Source organism: Protopterus annectens, chromosome 15.part0 (assembly GCF_019279795.1).
Source record: "Protopterus annectens isolate FY-2018-M chromosome 15.part0, PAN1.0, whole genome shotgun sequence".
NCBI classification, from domain to species: domain Eukaryota; kingdom Metazoa; phylum Chordata; order Ceratodontiformes; family Protopteridae; genus Protopterus; species Protopterus annectens.
This window is the reverse complement of record NC_056749.1, coordinates 601,043,662-601,066,820: the sequence shown is the minus strand read 5'-3', so window position 1 is coordinate 601,066,820 and position 23,159 is coordinate 601,043,662. Positions and strand designations below refer to the sequence as shown.

General features: G+C 38.1%; 1 protein-coding gene and 1 non-coding gene across 2 annotated transcripts in view; one reads left to right on the top strand and one right to left on the bottom strand.

Annotated features, from left to right (window-relative positions):
- Nucleotides 1-23,159, top strand: part of LOC122789943 (arf-GAP with Rho-GAP domain, ANK repeat and PH domain-containing protein 1-like) — a 1,460,469-nt gene that overhangs the window by 53,084 nt on the left and 1,384,226 nt on the right. The window lies entirely within an intron of this gene.
- TRNAS-UGA lies at nucleotides 20,885-20,966 on the bottom strand. The gene has a single exon. It is a non-coding gene; the product is annotated as a tRNA-Ser (tRNA).

Here is a 23,159-nt window from a genome sequence, read left to right as displayed (position 1 = left end):
AATGGGTGTGCCTTCATTGAAGGTTGTGTGTCAGGGCTGGTAACTCGGCACGTAAACATCCACTACCAAACATTAGCAGACCGGAGTTCCGCTGTGGTGACCCCTAACCGGGATAAGCCGAAAGACACAAGTTGCTGAAGTTCCATCACTTTGGGATCCTTTTTAGTGATTTTACAGTTAGAAAATTCAGGTCTGCATTCTAGTGGGAGTAATGAGTTGCCTGCTCTCTTCTGAGCTTGGAAATGACTGAGAAAACTTTAGTGTGTGTAGCTGTGATTGGCCAGTGGGCCATTTTACTTGTTTGTTGATTTTCTGTACCTGTATAAAGTGTTACATGTGTGTGGCACTGCTCAACATGCAACAGCAATTAGCAGTGCCCTGTATGGATGCAGGCACCTAGAATCCAACTTCTCTCTAACAAAAAAAAAAAAAACCCACAATACTTCCACAGTACGTGGTTGCATGACGAGCATGTGGTTTGTGCATAGAGGAGCATTGCTGTGTCAGTTTAAACTAAGATTGTAGTTATTAGCCAAATAGCACCCAGCACACTTGCTCTGAACCCTATATTACCCTGTTACTGTGGTTTCCACACAGAGGAGCATTACTTTGACAGTCTTGTCTTAAATATTGTAGTTTCACTTGAATAGGACCCAAGTAAACCTACTCTAGAATGCTACCTTCCCTTTGTAATTCATGAAGTAACCATCTGAAACCAGGGATAAACACTTTCCTCCTATCTCTGCAGCCAGGTTGGTGGAAATGGGCATCCTGAGACAATGTAGCAATTGTCTCGTTTACTGGCAACCACTTAATTCTTAAACAATCAGATACAGTGTTTGAGAGATGCAATTATACATTGTCAACTCTATTGTGAGAAACACTGATGTTTCACCCACTAAGCTGAGCAAGGAGAAGGTGACAGTCAGCTACCTCTCAGAGGACAGAATCTGCTAGATCATGCATGCACTCAGGTAATTGAACCACAAGTACCAGTGCAACCATGTCATTGTACTTGTCTGTGTAAAAGACTTGAGCTGTACCCCCTGGACTGTATGAAGAGAGTTGTAGAATTCCATCAAGTGTACGTGTCCAAGGCTGGTATGACCCTAGCATTGAGCAGCATACTACCTTCCCAAGGATGATGCTGCAGTATCAGCAGAAGATCATTAACTTTAACAACTGATTTAGTTTTTGATGTTATTGTAAAGACTCCCAGCCTAGCCAGACAGAATTTTGTAGATAATTCTGTTGTTTGTTAATATTAAAATAAGCCACAGGCTTGTTCTCTTAAATGGGAAAATTATGTTAAATGTGGAACTACAAAGGCATTCTGCCTATTGTTTTGAGGCCAGAGTTACTGGCTAGAATTTGCATGTATAATTTCTTTTATTGCTCTGGTTCCTGACCAGCTGCAAGATCAAAAGGGCTATTAACCTCTGAGAGTCTGTTAGCCTGGAAACCAGAAAGAAATTATGTAATCTGAATGAATCAGTGGTACTGTGTTATCAATTTAAGGACAGAAAGAATGAGAGCATTAGAGCATTTGTCTTGAGAACATCCAACTCACCACTCTGACTGTGTCTATATGTAAGTAGGATTTTAGAACTGTGTTTTCTCTTAGATATAGCTAGGAAATAGGAAGATTAGACTAGTTTGTTTTTCTGTGATGTCAGAACTTTTCTACTGTATTATTTTAAGTATTTCTCTGTGATCTCTGAACTTTAGACTAGCACTGTGTAGTAAGAAGTATCGTCTTGTGCTTTTTATTTATTATTAAATATTTTTAAACCTTTCAACTGTGGCTGTTTTGTGTAGAGATAATTTAAGCTCTGAGTACATTGCATGTATATAGTGATACTGTACCAAGTTACTCCAAATAAGTCTTGACTGTTTGGTTGCACTTACCAGTTGGATAATAATATTGCACAGTATAATTGGACACCCTTTCATAAGGGCCTTTGAGTAGCTGATAAATATTAGCTGGGTGTTGACAGTAATTTCTACCGTATAGTCTGGGTAAAAGGGGCACAGCTGGAAAACCTGTGCCAGCCTCCCCCAGGAGTGTCTATGTGGTTGTATAAACTCTTATCTCAAAGTGTGTGTGTGTGTGTGTCAGCTACTTGGGCAGGGACATGAAGCACTGGTTGGACAGACAGCATGCTGGAGATTTTAGCTTGCCCACATGGCTGAGATCTGGACCCTATAGCTGTGCCAGTGGGGAGTCTTATTGGGGGCCTGGAGAGGAAGGGAGAAACCAGCCCCAGACTGACTGTGATCTCTGTGTGCTCTTAAGGGAAATTGTAATTTACTGTGTGTGTATTTATTATTCTTGCCCTATATGGATGCCCCTCACTGATGTTAAGTGGTGAGGATTGAGGCTCCTTGATTGCTGGGCCAGTGCACGGGTGTCACAGTTATTCAAAGGGGGTACACATTTGTCAGCTTGGGACGCTATTATTGGCACAACATGCAGCTTCACCAAGGATGGTATGGACCTGTTCTCTTTAAAATAATGGTTAAAACCTTGTCTTCTCCCAGTGGTGCTTTTGTTAGGCAATGCCAACCTGATAAACCTTCCAGCATTGTAAAACCAACCCAGGATAACCTGAAAATATTACTGCTCAGTGCCAGAGATTTAAGCAAAAAAAAAAAAAAAACATCTACTTCCTGCAAGCTCTCCTCACCCCCAGACAGCATAGATGCCTGTGTAGTTATAAAGACGTGCTTTAAAGACATGGAGAGCACTCTAGCAATGCAAGGTTATAATGCCTTCCCCACATTTACAGCACCTACTACATAGGAAGGGACAAAACGCAAAGTTGTCTTAATATTTCTCCAAAACAGCCACACTGCAAAATTAATAAAGCAATATGACTCACCTGAGCTTGTCCATGTCCAGCTAGCCATAAGTAAAATCCATACCATATCTTTGCAAGCTATAGGTCCCCCTTTATGACCCAGGATACCCATACTACATACCTAAATGTACTGGAGTTGCTCTGCATTCAAACAAACACTGTATTCCTGGATAACTTCAACTACCACACTATAAACTGAAAAATATACACAACTTCCAGTATGCAAGTCCAGAGATTCTTGAACTTTGTCAGCAAAAATGCTCTTGACCAGCTAGTTTGTACAGTCAGTAGGGGCACCAACATCTTTGGCCTTGAACTCACAAACATGGGGAAGCTTTGCACCACTGATATGTAACATTCTCATTTGTCATATCAGGCCAAAAACCTGTCTCCTTTGGAATTAAACTAAAGTTTATGACCCCAAAAACCCTCAAACTTTTATTAATTATTTAAAAGCAAATCTCCTACTACTGAGTGATACCCTGGCAAAATTTCAAGATCCCCCAGACAGAGTAAACTCCACCTACTATGCTGAATTATTCACAGAATCCATATACCATCACGTAGACAACTGCATTGAGGCAGATGTTTCCACCCAGAATAAATGTATGACCAAATCAAAGAACAAGCCACCCTGGTGGAATCCCACAAGACAAAAAGAAAAACACTCATCAAACTAAACAATCAACTAAAAATCTTATCAAGTCCACCAAAGCTAATTTTGAGGTAAAGAGAGCCTTGTGGGCAAAGGAAACCCACAAGGTCTTCTTCATCCATGTACATAACTTCAAAGGTAGTGCACAATAGTGTCCTGAACTGATTGTAAACAGAACCACCTATAAGGAGCTGGAGGATGTAGAAAACTTACTGGCTGATAAAATTAGCTCTAATTTGTACCCCACTCCCCTTCCCAACATGTCCCAAGAGATAGCCTTGAGCATAACTCCCCAGGCTAACACTAGCAACAGATCCTCAATGCGCTCTCCAAAGCAAAAAAAATATTGCATCTATGGGCCCTGATAGTATCCTGGGATGCCTCATGAATAACATGAACCATGACCGGCTAAGCCCTCTAAGATCATTGATCAACTTTAGCCTCCAAACTGGTTTTGTACCTAGCAAATGGAAGACTGCAACAGTTATCTGTTTGCAGAAGGGAGAGCCATCTACTGACCCAGGTAATTACAGACCCATACGTTTTACTAGTCTTATGTGTAAAGCCATATAAAAAGAGTTACTATGGATAATATGAATAAAGACATAGGACATCTTCAGAATGGATCCAACAGAGTTTGATTTTGTCAAGGGAAAATCGTGCCTGCTCAACCTAGTAGATATTTTTGAGAAAGACACCAAAGCTATGGATGAGGGCAAAACAGTACACACTGCCTATCTTGACCTTGCCAAAGCATTCAACACTATTCACCATTCAGGCATTGAGGACAAACTCACATAATTATACGTAAACCATTATATTACTCACTACCTCACAGATAAGACACAGGAAGTAAGGATAGGATACTGTACCTCCACAAAAATGCTAGTCACCAATGGAGTCCCTCGGGTTTCAGTGTTGGGGCTGCTCCTTTGTGGCATCTACTTTTCTGAAGTCAAAGGTAGCATTAAAAGCCTGTGGTTGGCCATGCTTGCACATGACTGCCAGCTTGCTGTAATTATAGAATCTCTTAAGGATGCTAATATCCTTTAAAAGGGCTAGTCACAAACTAATAATTGGTGCTAGAGCCCTAGTCTAAAACTGAATACCAGAAAATTCATAATAGTATTCTTTGGAGATTCAGACACCCATAAGCATTACCCCATAGGCAATATATACCTATGAGTAGACCCAGTGGTTAGGGACTTGAGAACACATGTGGACAGTGACCTGACGTTTGACCATCATGTATCTAGTGTTGTATGGAAATTGTTCTCTATTGACCATGGCATCCCACTGTACTCAGCCCTCATTAGACCAATTGCTGAGTACAAATCTCCCTTTGATATATACTTTACAAACACTGGAATTCTCACAGATGTTACTTGCAAAAAAAATACAAGACATAAACCATGTGAAATACACAGATGATTTAAAATCCGTATTTTTATGCTCACTTTCCTACAAACAACCATGCCTGCCTTAGAAGGCATCATCTTATCTAGTACTGGTGGACTTATTGCACATCCACAAGTCTAACAGCATTAAAAATCCCAATCAAAGGACTTAAATCTCATTTGCAATCAAGTAGAACATGTCGGAGGGGCAGGTATGTGCCTCAGAGACTACCTCTACTCTGAAAAGGCTTCCCACACATGTGAAGCAGAGTTTGTCCTTCATTCTATTGTAAAGCAACTTGGGTAAATGGATGAGAAATCAGAAATTTATCCCTGGACTGCCACCCATGCCCCTGTTGGACAAAAGCAGTTTGACAAATTCTGTATCACCTAAACACAACTGTATGCCCATGGGTAATTTATCCTGTCATTTGCAAATGGGAAACCCATCTGTGCTTAAATGGGCCTCTTAGAACCATTAACCTAGTAATTACCTATGAACCCAAATGGTTTAGTCCTAAGCACCTGACTGTCACCTCCATGGGGAAATAATCGACTAATAGAAAAAGAGGCAGAAGGTATGTTGAAGTAACATAGTAGACTGCAAGGCAATTGAATACTTTGCGTAAGGTGTAGTACTCTGAGTTAGGTATAATTGTGTGAGTTAGGTCTAATATTGTGAGCAAGGTGTAATAAAGAAAACCAAGGGCAGGATAATGGGGCTGGTAGCATGCTACTAAAACTACGGAAAAGTAAAGACAGAGATGTACAGGAAGACAGACAGAAGACCTAAATAGAACAGGCAAGAAAATCAATAGCAGATGAACTCAGTGGGAGGAGAACTCATTAGAGGCATGACTATAGAGTAAAAATAAAAAATGAGCCTTGCCAGCGGAATAAACGCAGGCAAGGTAGTAACAGCTGTAAGAAGATGCTGAGGAAAATGGAAGATTAGGTGAGAGGTGACTGCATCATTCAACTAACTAGAATAGCCTTGGGGAAGGAGACAAAATATAGTTATTAGGCAGGTAAAATCAGGTGTTTTAAGAAGTGGACTTAGTTATTGTTAAAGTCTGATAATATACTGTTGCTTATTGTTTATCTTTAAAGTTTATGGCACAGTTTGCAGCTATTTGTAAGATGTAGATAGATGGTGGCATTATTGTATTACAGCAACATGGGATGTAAATTAAACATTTACAAAATAACTGTCTTCAGGGAAAAATGCATGCTGTATGAAGTATAATATATTATCTATTCCAAGATTCATCAACACTTAAACCAGACATAGGGATGAGGTTTTGCTTGGTACAAAGGTAATAATGCCATAAATGCATTCTAATGTGTTCCTCCATGTCAAGCAGGATCAGTGAAGGGGTGTTGGAAACTCTGTCTTTGCCTGTGCTTAAAAGTCATCTCTGTGATTCAGGCAACATAGAGCAGGAGTGGCTGTAGGCACACAAGATGTAAAACTGCCCTTGCAGTTGGTTTTGAGCAATCTATGGCACAGTAAGGGGACTGAGATGCACAGGGCAGGTCAGCTAGGTTTTGTGGCATGCATTTTCATATCATGAGCATTGTAGTATGACACATGTCTCAGTCCTTTACCAATAGCATAATCACTGAATGAGGGCCTGTCCCCTAGAAATTCATAATTCCTAGTCTTCCCATAGAAACACATGGTGCCACCAGCACAGACATAATTGTACGCCAATGTGCTGTATTTATTTATTTACGTATGTGATGTTTGTTAACTGGGATAGTCCAACTGGGTCACATAACCTGTTTTCGGTGGAGGCCTGGGGACAAAAGCTCCACATTTAGACATTTAGATTCATATAAACAGATTGATTACAATTTTTACAAAAAAATGTTTAAGACTTTACATAATACATTGCAAACAGGTTAAAGTGGAGAGCAAAGGTGCACAGTTGCTTACTGTTTTGCTTAACTTCTAAAACATTACTATGGACTGACAGTAGATTACTTGAGAAGAAAATAGTTAATGTACTTAGCAGCATATTAATCATGAGAATAGGCTTACACTAGACCATACAATATCACAGAGACAGCTTTACTTGGAGAAGGGGAGATGTAGCCCAAGATATTTGTAGGCTTAAAGATATACAGGGGATAGAGAAGACTGAAGAGAAAAAAGGCAGGTAAGTAGAGGAAGCAGCGGTAGAGGGGCATTAACCTTGGGTTAAACGTGCAGAGACAACACTTATTTAGGTGTGCTTTTAGAGAGGCTTTAAACAGTGGGTGGCTTGGGGTTAACCTGTTTTTTGGGGAAGAGAATTCCATAGTTTAGAAACTGAGTATGATTATATTGACTGACTGGTCATTTAGAAGGTTTGGAGATTTCTAATAGGTTTTTGTCTTCTGACCTGAGTGGTCTGCTTGGTATGTAGTATTTGACAAGCTTATACAGGGCAGGACAGGCAGTGGGTTTGTAGACTAGGTTGTATACAGTAGTTAGTTGGATATATGTTAGTTGATTGGAGAGTTCAAGCCAATTTAGTTCCTGTAGTGGTTTACAATGGTGTGTATGGTATTTGGAGATTCTGGCAAACTTTGCGACTTTGTTGTTTGTTCCATTTTTGTCTTGTCAGTTTTGCAGATTGGTGAGTATACGAGAAGCATAACATAGGGAGGGGAGAAGAAAAGTTTTTCCTAGGGTAGTCTTGGTTGATGATGTAAAGAATTGTCTATTTCTGTAGAGGAGTCCTAGTTTCTTGTGGGTTTTCTTTATGTTTTGTTGGATATGAAGGTTGAAGGTGAGTTTATCAGTAATTGCACCTAGTAATTTTGTTTCTTGTACTGTTTTGATGATAGTGTTGTTGGCTGAGTGAATGTTAATTTGGTCAGAGATGAGGGTGATATTTTTGGGGTGAAAGACTGTTTGTTTTGTTTTTTTTTTTTTAATTCAGAAAAAGTTGGGCATCTATGAGCCATGATTCAATAACGGTGAATAATTTTTGAGTATTGTTGAATAGTTCTGGGATAGTGTGAGAGGTGCAGATTAACTTGGAATCGTCTGCATGCTGTATCAGCATTCCCGGGGAAGAGGAAGTATGTAAATTATTGATGAATATATTAAACCATAGGGGTCCTAAAATGGACATTTGGAGAACTTCTGTAGGGTTATGTAGAAAGGGGGAGAGCTGATTAGACCATTTGATGGCTTTCTTCCAGTCTTGTAGATAGCTTTGAAACCACTGTACTGTGGTAGGGGAATAACCTAGGTTGGACAGGGTATCAAGGATTAAGGGGTGCGTGACCATGTAAAAGGCTTTAGAGAGGTCCAGGAACATCGAGGATACCAGGTATCCTTCATCTCTGGCCCGATTTACTGTGTCTGTAAATGATAGTAGAGCTGTAGATGTGCTGTGTCCAGGCCAGAAGCCGTGCTGAGTAAGCAGCTTGTTCTGTAGTAGGTATTTCATTAACTGTTGGTGGATACACCTTTCAAGAATTTTGTATATAGGAGATATTAATATGTGGCTAAAGTTGGATATTTTAGTGGAGTTCTCTCCTTTATGTGTTGGTGTTATATGTGATAGTTTCCATACAGTAGGGACTATAGATTCAGAGAGAGAGAGATCTATTTATGAGGACGCCGATTGGATAAGCGAATGAGGCAGCGGTGAGTTTTAGGTATTGTGGTGGAAGATTATCTGCAGATATGGAGCAGGGTTTTAATTTGAGCAGTAATTTTTTTATTGCTGAAGTGTGAAAGAAGTCTGGTTACCTTTTTGCATTGATTATGTGTGTTGTTATTGGTGTGGTCTGAGTTAGATGGTGGGAAGTTATTGGTGTCGAAGATAGAGATTAAGTGGGGGGGTATTGTGTTAGTGTCAGTAGTCAATAGGTCAGCTATGGATTTTATGAAGTGCCTATTACATTATTCTGCTATTAGTGAAGGGGAGTGCTCTTTGTTTGTACCTGGATTGAGAATGGCTGACATTGAGTGCCAGAATTTTTATGGGTTGCATTTATTTTATAGCTGAAGGTGTGAATAGGTTATACTACTGTGGAGTGTTTTGAAGGAGAGAAGACTTTGTTGAGTTTTATTGTGTTTCCATATTTTCCAGGCTAAGTCTTTTTGTTTCATCAGGTTAATACAGTCTTTAGTTATCGATGGGGTTGTATTTTTTAACCCCTTTTGTCTGTACAGGGGCTATTCTATCAAGTATTTTCAGAAAGGTAGTACTGAAATATTGGACAGCATCATTGAGAGGTAGTAGCTTTAGGGGTGTCCAGTTTATTTTATGGAGTAAATCATTAAGAAATTTGTTGGGTGAGATACTAGAATCCAGTCCAAAGTAGAATGGCAAATGAAGCCTTTATTATATTGTGTTGGGCTTGTGATTAGTTGTGTAAAGCCATACCGGTTAATATTAGTGGTGGGAGAGTCTGTTGTGATAGAATGCCAATTAATGATCATGTCACCTAGGATGATTGTTTGTTTTTTGCTTGATGCTTTGTGATGTCCAAGTTAGTATATCTTCCAGGACAGGAATGTTGTTTCTGGGTGGGATGTAAACTACAATGATACAGATTCGTTTTTCATCGTTGAGGTTCAGGGAGGCTATTAGGATCTCACCATTGGAAAAGGTAGGTATACTCTTTGAGTAGGAGTAGTGTTGAGTATGGAGGGATATAGAAGAGCTATTCCTCCACCTTTTTTAGTCTATCTATTCTATAAATGGTATAGTTGGGAGGTGTAATTTCTGTATTTTTTTATGTTGGGGTGTAGCCAGGTTAATTTTAGGGCTACTGTGTCTGCTTTGTTTTGTTCTATCCAGGCATTCAGAGAGGTTATCTTATTCTTCTTAGATTTAAAGTAATTAAATTTAGGTTTTGGTGTCATTTTATTTGTTAGCATTTGTGTTTAGCCGTGGGTTTCAGTATATATCTCTACTCTGTGATAGGGTGAAGATAAGGTATGTGTACAATGAGTCACATTTTGTACTGGGGGTTGGAGTTAAGGGTATAAAATGGGGGTTGAAGGATATAGTAGTTGCTATTCAGGGGCTAAAGATGTATGGGAGGGTATAATGAAATAGCTGTTGAAAGATGTTAGAGTAGTAGTTTTGTTTATAAGGTAGGTCGGTGTTGGAGGTTGCTGATGTATAACAGTGTGTGACTGTTTTGTTGGACAGTGTTATAGTGAAGCTAAGGATTATTAGCAATGAGGTTAGACAGGAAAAGTAGCATGTTTGGTGAAGTAAATAATGATATGTGTAAAAAAATGTATCAAATGTTATTAAGTAATAGGTTTTAAGGTATGTTTAAGTTTCTATAGGCAGTGAAACACTATAAAGTGATGGCTGAAATTAGTGTAGTGTTCATTTATGTTCTGATCAGTGTTGATTGTGGGTGGAGTGTCTGTGGGTATGAATGTAGGACTAGTGGGGTGAATGGGAAATGGGAGTAGAGTAGGTGAGCGGAGTGAGCCCGAGCATAGCAAGGGTAAACAGAGTGGTTTGGATTTGGACCTTAATTGCAACAGTTTTCAAAAAACTATCAGTAAGCTACTAAAACTAAAGTGGTTGTGTTCTAAAAAACAAAAAATCTAATTAAAACTAGGCGACAGTTTAAACTGATTAGTGTTATGAATAGTTGTGAAAACATGAAGTTCAGGGAGAGAGTATTAGAACCAGGTGCTAACTGACAGACTGTAATTATTGTCTAGTGACTGTAGGTAATTACTTATGCAGTAAATTAAATACCGTTAGTAGCTGAGATCATATAGAGTACAGTTGTAGGGCAATGGGATCGGCTGAGAGATGATAGTAATTGAAACAGAAGGGTAGTCCTTTACTAACCACTAACCACTGTACTTAAATGTTTCAGACACTGCTTTGGAGAGGAATCCAGAGAATGAGGAGCGAGAATATAGGGGCATTGGTGTTTCTGAACATCCCAGTGATGTGCAATAATTGATAAGGGGTCACACAACTAGTATTAGATAGTCTTAAAAAATGGAAAGATACATTAATGTAAATAAATGGGGGTTAGTTGTTCTGAGGTTGTGTAAAGTGTATTGGGAGAAGCCGCATCTTGTCAAACAATCAGGGAATTTGCAGGACTTTAAGAAATGTAGCTGTATTTAAACATTAATGTAAATAAATGGGAAGTAGTTGTTTTGAGGTTGAGCAGAGCATATTGGGAGAAGCCACGAATGGTTGGACAATAAGGGAACTTGCAAGACTTTCAAGGAGAATGTATTGCCCATATGCTGCCCTAGAGCTAAGTAAATGTGCTGCACAGACATCTGTTTTCCTGAAATCATGCAATTATACAATAACTGAGGAATTAGGTGGCAAGATGCCAGGTACTAATATGTCAGGCAAAGCCTACATTTTGATGGTATATAATGAATTCTGGAATTGTAATTTGTTCTGATTTAGTCTGCCTCCACTCCATGAAATGACCATTAGCTGTTTCTGTCCATGTAGCTGAGGGATCAGTATTGCAAAGAAGTGGGCCAGGGCTTCTTAATAGCATACTGAGACACAACACATTGAAGCATCAACTCAAATAAATGTTCTATGTGAATCATACCCACAGAATATAAAATAAAAATATACATATAATTTTATTGTGTAATATTTGTATTGATCTTTTGTTGGAGGATTAATATCAAGGCATTAGTAATTACATTTTCTTATTCAGTTTGTGCTGAAAAAATGATTCTGTTTCACATACCCTTGGTCACATAAATCATACTTTGTGACACATACTAAGAATTGTTAAAGGCATGTGAAAGCATTTTATAAAAAAAATACACCTAGCCCTTACTAAAAGGCAACAATCTATGAAGCACCCTCTGACTATTTTCTTTTAATCAGAGTTTCTGATGTAGGCTACACATATTTTCTGCAACATATGTGTTAGGAATGTTGTTAGACAAAGAAGGCTAGTATCACATTAAAAACCTGAGTGTCAAATGGATTGCTGTAAGTTTCTGCGAAACTAGGAAACTCTACAGTATGGGAGAATTTTCGTAATTTTTTCAGTTTAAATTTAATCCAAATCCCCAATTACTTTATGCATAACTTTTTAATATGGCTAAATAGTTCCTGAGGGGGAAAAGGAAAGTTGCAATGATTTTATCAGAAAAGCTTGTTGATAAGGGACTTGAATTATTTTGTGTTCTCTGGCAATCAGTTGTCTACAGTTTGCTGAAATATAAAGCCAGTAACATACCCACATCAGTAAAACTCCAGCAGGTTAAATAGGTGATCTGAAACAGTTAGACCGTAATTTTTCTTTTGTTATAAAAGTTTTAGGAAAATGGGTATATATTTAAATGAGTCCTAAAAATATATATATATCAGTAATACAAAATAAAATAGGGATAATATCTACAGATTTAGACGTGATCATTTAAAAAAGTATATATATATATATATATATATATATATATATATATATATATATATATATATATACACACACACACACACACACACACACACACACACACACACACAGTGCTGATGCAGAGTAAAGTATAACTTTTGCTGGTTAAAGGCCACACAGTCTTTCTGAGATTATAATACAGAAGACAAATGCAAAGTGAAGAATTAGTTGTACAGATACAGAAGGGAGCTCTTAATTATTCCTTGTTGACGCCTATCCCCACTATCTTTGGTATGTAACATTGCATTCCAACTTGACAGCTACATTCCATTACATTAAATATAGAAAAACACACAAACAAAGCTAATGTGTTATAATTAACCTACAGCATTCAGTTCATTGGCTGGGAATTTTTATCTCAGACCAAAATTAACAAGAAATATTTATTATTTTAATGAGCACTGCATAACATAGAGGATTATGAGCCGCTTGCTGATGCTAACTGCGTTATTCTGTTTTTGAGATATGGATACCAAGGAATTCACCTCAAGAGCAAAGCTTATGGCAGAGAATCTCGGTACTTGCATATTATTGCAACCAGATTTTCAACAGGAAAAACGGCAGTTTTCCAAGCCGTACTCCTGCTGATAAGTTAGGGGGCTGTCCTGCAAAATGTAGGATTTCCATACAGAAGTGCCGCTTCGGACATTTAAAAGGTTGGAGTACATTTTTGGCCATGTCAAACAGTGAGAAGCCTATATACTTGTTTGGGGTTTCTAGCTGTCAACTTTTCATCTCATGAATGCAGAGCAATGGTTTAACATGATTAAAAGGCAAAAGTCGGATTCAGTTTTGGGCAACAAAATGTATCCTTAATAATGTTAACATCCAATGTCTGTCACTTTTTCCGTGCTGAAAATGGACTTTTTAAAGCTAACAAGGTGCAGTTCCTCACAATGAAGTATTGTGCAGACATGTGTGGTGCTGCTTTTCTCTTGCATGAGATTGTAGGAAATGTTGTCGTGCAGGCAGACTATTTGTTTACCAAAGTGTTAGCGACAGTGAAGGTTTTATAAAAATCCTACCTTTTGCAAGGAAACGACAATTTTTTTGAGGAGAACAACCCCCCCCCCCCCACAAAAATCAGATATGACACAAAAATCTGGACATTCTGTAAAAAGCTGGAGAGTTGAGAGGTGTGTTGACCACTTCTGTCTTACTTGTAATGCGGTAGTACTTAACGTTATTGAAAGAAACTGTGTACCTTCACTGATTTGGAAATACTTTTGGACCACTTCTGTATATTAAAAACATTTTTTTAATATATATTCTACCATTCTTTGTGATAGATATATAGTGACAGTTTTTCACTACATTTGTCGGCATGTGTAGGGCTTGGAAAACAGCCATTTCTCATGCTACTAATCTGGTTGCGATAATACGTAAGTACCAGAATCTCTTACCTGTATTCCCTGGTACAGCCTCATTTTACAGGGACTATAGCTCTACTAACTTTAAAGTAAACACTGGAATTTTGTACTGTAAACAGTATATGTGGTCCATTATCACCTTAATAGCCTTTATTTTTGCCCAAATGGTTTGAAAGGTTACTATCTTTTGGGTCTATATTATATCAGCAAACATTTAGGTTGCTGACCACCTAAATGTCAAAAGCTACAAATCGCAAACGGCCAATTATGCACATTTATTTAAAGGGTAAAAATTTGCTTGGTCAGTGGAAAACAAAACATACTTTCAAGCACTAATCAAGTGGGGGGCTTCACCCCCTCATCCCCGATGTGGGGGGATGTGCCCCCCTCACCCCTCCTAACTAAATATACCAACTCTGAAATTGCTCTGTATTGGGGGAAAGGGCAATCTGCCAATGATGGCCAAGCAAATTTTTTCCCTGTAAAAAAATTTGCGTAATTGGACATTCTCGCTTTACAGCTTTCGACATTTAGGGGTCAATGTTTAGGTGTTCGGCAACCTAAATGTTTGCTGATATAATGGACCCTATTTTTCCCCCAAACTTTCCTGAACCTTTCCAGTTTACAGTTTACAGCAGAAGAGATACCTTCTTATCATATTTCCATCCAGTTTTCCCCCCAACAAAAATCCCTTGGTATTTTGGAAATATTTTCTTCTGTAGTCCCCAGAGGTGTCTGTTACCTGTTTGTTCCTCAGCCTTCAGCATACACATTTTATGAGTACAGCACTGAAGTCCAGAGTGCATTGGAATATGCTAATATCGCCTGTGGTATAACTCTTACACCACTACTAATCAGCAAATAGTCATCTGCAAATAAACACAAAGCATGATGGGAACGTTAATTTCTTGTATTTTGTCTTACGAAATCCCTCACTTTACAGGCCGGCTGCTCTATAATTAATAAGAATAATCCTGGGAACAGTGGGAAATCCTGTCGTGTCCCCCTTGTTATACTTCTCTGTTCTGATATGCCCCCATTTATCTATACTCTAAAAGTAGATAAAGCCATTTTAGCCATTTAAGTTACATGCATCTAAAACTCCTTTTCTTTATTACTCTAAACAAAAAGTTTCAGTTAACAGAATAAATGCATTTTTAATATCAAATAAAACCATCCCTGTCCTATTCCACTCCTACCCCCCCCCCCCCATACTTTGGTAAAAAGGCTGTCAGGTTCCACAAGTTTGTAGCGATCTTTCTGCCTTGAACAAACCTTTTGTCCCTCTGCAACAATATTAGAGACTATCCTCTCCAACCTCTTAGCTAGCAGTTTTGCCAGAATTTTAACATCAACCCTGATCAATATCAGTCTAAAATTATTGACTTGTGGGCAAACTTCTGTTGTTTTTGCTAGCACTGCTATGACCGCTTCATTAACTTTTGGATATAAATCCCCATACTTAATATTATTGCAAATGCCAATCAAAAAGGGTGATACTTGTTTTTCTGTTCACTTTAAGAATTCTCCTGGCAAGCCATCTACCCCTGCTGCCTTATTTGATTTCAAACTCAGTATAGCTTTTCTAGTCTCATCCTGTAATATTTCTGAAAAATTATTTAAAATGATGCTGCTGCTGGAACCAAAGTCTAATTAATACACTAAGCCTCGTAGACTGTTAACTTTTGCAGCACTGTATTAACTCATGCGCAGTACTAATAAAATTACTTATGTATGTAACAGACACATGCTATGCAGTTACAGTTTACAGCTTTAATGTGCGAGGTTTACTTCATGATAACTGTCCATTCTCCATTTATCTCAGAACAAATGTGTCCCTACATTTACAAGATCTAACAAAAATCAGATCGAACATTTACTTTCAATGTCTTTTATATACACTTTTTTGTGCCATTCGGATCCTGTCCATGAAAGCAGTCTGTTCATGTTAATACTGTTGGAATCTGATATCATGCAGTCTGTTGATAAGCTAATTTGTATTCTTTTTCAAGGTAAACCTTTAGGGAGTCATTCCTATTAGGAAGATGTTCCTGTCTCCGACCAGTAGGGAGTTCTTCATTCCTTCACCTGGGTTTCTTTTCTGTAATTCTCCTTGAAACTTGTACCAGGCACAGAACATTTTGTATTACACACAGTTGGATTCCAAACCATGCATATTTCTAACAAAGGAAAGTTTAACCCTTTAGTGTACATATGCTATCAAATAGAAATGTACATGCATAATCATTTAAATATCCCTTTTTGTTTTTAAAAACACTCAGTCTACATTGATATGTATTCTTTGGTCAGATCATAATTTTCATCATGATTTGCAGTGAACACATTAGGAAAAAAAACTTTAGTTTTATTTTGATACAACAAGTTAATATACAGTTCCACACAGTGAGTAAAATGATAACAAACACTACTATAATCCAGTCTAACAACTGTTTTCCTCTTGAAGACCATTCTGTAAAAATGTCCCACTAATTATGAGCTGTATCTGCTTCAGTTTTTTCTTCTAACTTGATCAGCTTATTGTTTACAATTACAGGATTTAGTTCATGACTTAGGATTGTTTTATTAACCTTTTGCAATTAATTGTTTACTTTCATTTATGACTATATACAGTGATTCTAGTGAAAATCCTAAATTAATCATTGACAGCACTCATGAATTCAATTGCAAAGGCATTATAGCCTTGTTTTCTGGAGTAAACACATTTGTGTCATGCCATATTAAATGGGTAAGGATGTTGAGACAATTTATGAAAGAACATTGTTTAGTAAAAGCTAAACTCTGAGTTGTTATACTACATACAAACTGTGGGTCTCTCTCCATGAACATTTCTAAAGTAGAAGGTAAAATTGTCCATTTACATAGATTTACGGAATGTTGTTAAAAGCATGGTTCATATACTGGTGAATGCTGACCACATACCAGTCCGTTAGCTGTATTAGTGCAATGTTCAGTTTTGCGAGTTCTGTTTTGTAAATCAGTATAATTTCCCTCAAGCTGGGGTAACCAGTACTAATACGGATAGAATGGTGGTCCAAAAACTAGTGGTAAAACTACAACTAGATACATTACTTTTGAACATGTTACATTATAATGTGTAACTTTTCCTGTACAATATGTATTCATGCAGACTGTTTGCTGCCAATACATTTCAATCCAGTTATTACTTCGGATCCATTTTTTAAACATGGTTCCCCACACATATTAATTACTGGACATTAATTTCATCTAAACTGACTTTTTTTGTATTTGTACAAACAGACTGCAAAGTACATTTAGTCCAGTCTACAAATTTAGTAACATTAACATCAAACCCTAATCTGCTAATTAGAGTTGTTAAAATGTTGCAGGAGTTCCTTCTGAAAATTAACATGCTCTTTTTGTGATACCCATATAGTAGTTAGCCATTGTGCCTGTATATGTACTATTTGTGAGATATCCTGTCCTGTCAGTTTTAATCTGTTTGCAGTATTTCTATGTCAATTGAGTTCAATGGCCCTAGGACTGTTCCCATTCCCCCTAAAAGAGTATCATACCAGGATCTTCATCTTCTACAGGCAGTAATGTCAGGAGGGAATGAGATTTTAAACTGTGCTATTGTTTTTTGGTAGTTTTGTCCCACTACCATGCATGTTGATGTTACCCTGATTACTTGATCAAACTTGGCTGTGGGATTATTATTAAAGGTTCTGATAACAAAAAATCCATGACTGTCTTCCAATGATTACTGAATCATTAAGGCAGACCAGTATATTTCCCTCTTGTACCTTAGTCCCTTCTGTAGTACTGTTTACACAGTCAGTGTAAAATTGAAAGCGTGCCCTTTCCCCTTGTAGTATGCAGCATTTCATTACAGTATTGTTTTGTAAAGATATATTTGCTTCACTCTGTGAGAGTTGAATGTATGCTTGACCTCTGGCTGTTTTCCAGACTGTGACACCCTTGTCTAAGGAAAGGTTTCCAGCATGACATTTTTGTCCCTCTGGACAAAAGAAATTACATTGAGTCTATTTGTCTTATCATTTACCAAGTACAACTTTATATTAGTAACATTAGACTTGTATGCTTTTTCTGCTGAGGTGTCTGCTACTCCCGGTGCTGTTATACATTTACAGAACAATTGTAAAAAACAAAGGAGATATTGGCTTAAATAACACACATTTAAAACCAGATATATTTACATTATTTACAGTTGCTGTTGTCTGCCTTTTGCTCTTCTGTATTCCAAACAGCTACACTTTAGGCAGCTTCATTTTTATTTTCTGAAAAGAAAATACAAGCTTGTCACTTTTTTACTGCTTTTGATTGCTCTCATTTGATCTCTATGCACTAAAACTGTTCTGTTTTTCTTCTCTCCTTGTATTTTGTACACCATTGAACCTATTTGTTCCACTACTTCAAAAGGTCCCTACCAATTGTTATCCCATGGTCCTTCCATCTGAAAAATTTTTACTAATAACTTTGTTCCAACAGGGAAGGTTTTCTTCTGGTGGTAATATTGGGACCTTTTTCCACAGATGGAAAGCTTGCTCTCTTGCATTGTAGTCACATATTTCTGTAAGTTGTTTTAACCATTGCTGATTTCTAACATAGGTCTACCGTCTGGTGTTTCAGGATCAAAAGGTAACTGTAATGGCATTTTTCTCCCTGTCATGATTTCATAAGGAGATATTCCTATTTTACTGTTGGGTGTTGTCCTTATGCCCATAAGAATGCCTGGCAAATGTTGTACCCATACCTTTCCCTTTTCAAGACATACTTTTTTAAGATGCTGAGCGTACAATTCATTTTCTCTACAGTTCCATTTGACTGTGGGTGATAAGACACATGAAATATTTGCTGAATTGCTAGTAAATTACACATTTGCTTTATTAGGTCTCTAACAAACTGTGGACCCATTGTCTGATACGATAATTCTCAGCCATCCCCAATGGCAGAAAATATTTTTCCATAAAGCTTCTGCTGTTGCCTTTCCTGTCATAGTTTTAGTAAGAATTGCCTCTATCCATTTTGAAAAGACATCCACTACTACTAGTAGGTATCTGTAACTTCCTTTTGTTGTTGGCAGTGGACCTGCATAATCTATTTGAACTGCATACCATGGCCCATCTGCTGGCTGTACTGGATGTAACTGAGGATTTTTAGTTTTAGCATTGACCTGCAAACAGATTATTCTTCTACAACTAGCCTACAGATCTTTTTTAAACTTGGGTTCCAATATTTTTCTGTTAGAAATGGCCATAGTTTATTAGCTCCTAGATGTCCCAGTATTTGGTGATTTAACTTGACCAACTGATGTGCCAGCTGAAATGCCACATATAGCAACTGCAATCCTTTAGAAGTAGTGTATGCATAATATTCCTTTGGTGGTATTCCTGCTACCATGCATTGATCAGTTTCTTCTTTTAAGCCCTGTTGTTTTTGAATATTTATAAGGTCTTCCTCAACTGACTCTTCGTCTAGCTCTTTTAAGGCAGTGACTTCTGTACCTGTATAAACATACTCTGGAAGTTCTTTTTCACTCTGTGCTGCTTGTTTTGCTAATGTGTCAGCTAATACATTTAACCTGAAAGTTTCACTTGTCAGTTTCTGATGTGCTTTTACCTTTAAGATACTGTACTGCTCCTGCTGGTTTGACATTGCTATTACTTTATATATGTTCATAGGTTGGTACTAGGCTATTGGCCCTAGGATCTATACAAGCCTAGCCATAACAATTCCCTGGATATTTCTTCCCACAATATTTACTTCCCTGGACCCCTGTCGAGCAGGGTGACTGACATGATCCTCGGGATGAATTTACTATCTCCCATCCAATCGTCAAGGTTCCTTTTGAAGAGGGCCAAGGAGGTGCTCTGATTGACATGTATGGGCAGTCTATCCAGAGTATGGGGAGTCTCTGGGTCAGGAACCTATCCCTCCAGCATATTTTGTTCAATGTGATGACAAGGTTTAGATCCCTGGAGCATGTGGCTCTGAGGGATTGGGATTTCTTTAAGTGGAGCATGTCCAACAGCTCAGGGTTTGACATGGCCTTGTATGTTAAGCAGAGATCGCCTCTGAGTAGATGATTTGCCACAGAGTATAGCTGGAGTTTTTTTTAGACAGTCAGCATAGGGGATCTGCTTTAGACCTGTGATTCTTTTAGTGGGGTATTTCTGTGGCCTTTCCAGCTATTGCAGATGTCCTGTGAGGTACATACCAAATGGGGTGTTGTACTCTATAATAGGTCTAATGAGGGATGAGTACAGTGGGACAATGACCTCCTTTTTTCTGGATGAAAAGCCCTTAGTGATGAGGTGTGCCACATAGAAGGATTTCCTGACTGTTGTGGTGATGTGGTTATCGAAGGTGAGACCACTGTCCACCTGTGTCCCTAAGTCTCTCATCACACTTTTGGTGTTTAGTGTACTGCCACCTATATGGTAATTCATGGGTACATGTTTTTTCCCAAAGGGGATAACTATACATTTCTTGGCATTAAGCTTGCGCCCATGGCTCTGGCACCAAGCATCTGTTTCTGTAAGGCCCTTTTGTAGACTATCCACATCATTTGGGGATTCAGTAATGGCTCCCAGTTTGCAGTCATCTGCAGACTTTGTTAGCCAGAGTCCCTTAGTGTTGGGCTGTACTTCAGAGAAGTAGATTTCAAACAAGAGCGGTCCCAGGACTGAACCCTGAGGTACTCCACTTGTCACTTCTCTGGAGCTGGATTTGGAGTTGGCTACTTTTACAGTCTGGGTTCTGTCAGTAAGCCAGTTGACAACCCATCAAGTGATGTAGGGATTTATGCCCAGCTTAGTAAGTTTATCTATTATTCCAGAGTGGGGGATGGTGTTGAAGGTCTTTGCGAGGTCCAGATAGCCTGTGTGGACCACCTTACCCTCGACCACAGCTCTGGAGAGTGATTTGAAGAAGTCATTCAGGTTCAGGAGACAAGATCTGCCCTTCACAAACCCAAACCAGGTAGGGTCCAGTGTTTGAAGGTTGCCAATGTCTCTGTTTATAAGTTTCATGATAATGTGTTCCATGCCCTTGCAGATCAGGCTCATCAGACTGATGGGACGGTAGTTCCCGGAATCCAAGTTGGATCCTCCCTTGTGGAGTGGGATAACTGTAGCTGTGTGCTACTCAGTGGGCAATCAGCAACAATGTAATCGACAGGATTCGAACCTTTGTGGGGAAACCCCAAACGATTTCAAATCCATTGCTTTAACCACTCGGCCACGATTACAACACCCATGTGTTTTAATACTTCAGTATGTCACAGTGGTTTGCCTGCACTGTCTACAATCCTTGTCTTATCCAATTGTCCATGTACACTCTTAAAGAATTTACTACATAAGCACTGAGAAAATGTTAACAGGATTGTAATATCTAAGCACATACCGTACTGCCTCTAATTCAGCACTCTGAGCTGACATGTGTCCTGGCAACTTGATTAGTTCAGGAGATCTCAACTTGGGATTTTCCGGAACTACGGCAAATCCTGTCCAGTATTTACCTTTGTCCCAAAACCGTGCTCCATCTACAAAGACAAATGGCTTAAAATTCAGATGCCAAAAATTGTACATCAGGTGTCATTATTTTTTCTAAGCAGTTATGCTGTTTTCCTTCATATACCATGTGATTTGCTAAATAATATTTGTTCCCTGTCTGTATGGTGACAGTTTTCATTCCAAAAAGCGCCATCCATTTTGCAAAGACTGCTTGGCTAATACCATCTGTGATTTTATTCATTTCAAAATTGTCTACCAGAGCTTTTACTGCTTAGTGTGGTGTTTGTACTATAATACTGGAAAATATGGTTAAGTACTCAGTTTGCTTAATACCCCAGTAAATGGCTAATAATTGTTGTATGCATGGGTAGTAACCCAGTTCCACTGGACTCATTTTAAGACTACAGAAAGTGCCTGGATGTAATGTTTTTTCCAAACTGTTGTCACTACCATGTGGCCATTCCTGTAATAGTACAACAGATAATGTTTTCTTTCCAGCTGCTGCTTGTAATACAAATGGCAGCTTTGGTGTGGGTGCTATTATTTTATTTTTTATTTATTTATTTTACATTTGTTTACCGGGCTAGTCCAACTGGATATAAGACCATTTTGGAGTGGAGGCCGGAAGAAAAGCTCCACTACAAAACAATTTCAAGATATACATCAATATACAATATATAGAAATATATAGTAAAAAAAAAAAAAAAACATATGCAATACCTTTGTTGAATGAATTTGAGTAAAAATGAAAAAAAAAAAACCTGGATGGTAAAGAGAGAAAGGAGAAGGAATATAATATAATTAGTTAGTAGTTAAAGAAGAGAAGAAAAAGAATGGATGTTAAGGGAATAATGATGGAAAAAAAAAAAAAAAAGAACCTGGGTTATGACAACAAGAGCATAGCCAGTATTTTAGGAAGGATTTTTAGTTTTTAGTTTGGTGGAGAGTGATGTTAGGATGTGAGTTCCTGTGGTAACTATTTATTATTTTGCCAACTGAGTTGGAAAATGTGGGTACCTCTGGAGAGTTTGGGATGATGATTGGATTTGGATGTTTATGGTTGTATGAGGAGGCGTAGTTGCCTCTCTAAGTTATAGGGTGCTATGGGAGAGTGTATTGGGTGTTTTAGGGGGGTGATGTAGGGCATTATGGGCAAGTTGATTATATTAGTTGAGGTGGAGGTGAACCAGTTGCCAAGCTTTTTTTTTTTTTTAAATGATGAGTTCTTCTATATGGAGAGTTGTTGCAAATCTGTGGTATTATTATTATATGATGAATTAAGTTTGCTAGATGTTTGTTTGAGATTTGTGTATATGGATGGAGATATAGTAAAGAGATGAAGTGAGTTCTGGCTATAGTAGTTTTTGGCTTCGGAGGTTTGAAAGAGTTGATTCTATAGTTGGCTGTATTTTAGGATTAATTTATTTTAAGTTTATATTTGTGATTTTTTAATTTTAATATCAATACCCAAGTTTTTTTGTGTTATCAAGAGAGGGTTTATAATGGTTGAGATGGTAGATATATCAGATGATAGTGTAAAATGAGTAGTGGGTGGGTGGGTGAAAAAAGAAAAAGTTTGGTTTGTTAAGGAGAGAGAGGCATGATTAGAGAACCATTGTTCTATAGTTGAGAAGTATTTTTGGAGTTTGTGTGAGGTGAAGTTTTGACTGTGCTGAGAAGTACAAATGATGGTCATATCATATTGAAATACAAGTTGTTTGTGGGTAGCTAGATGAAGTTGAAGTTGCTCAAAATAAACGAGAGAAAGATGGGAAACCAAAAAGGAGGACTCCTATGAGTGGTGGGGGAGTCGGAGAGTTGGTTGGTCCAGAGAACTGCTTCTTTAAGGTTGTTGTTAGATGTACCAGCATACTGTTAAGGTTATCTAGAAAGATTTTAGGAGAAAGATAGAAGACAGATTTTTAATG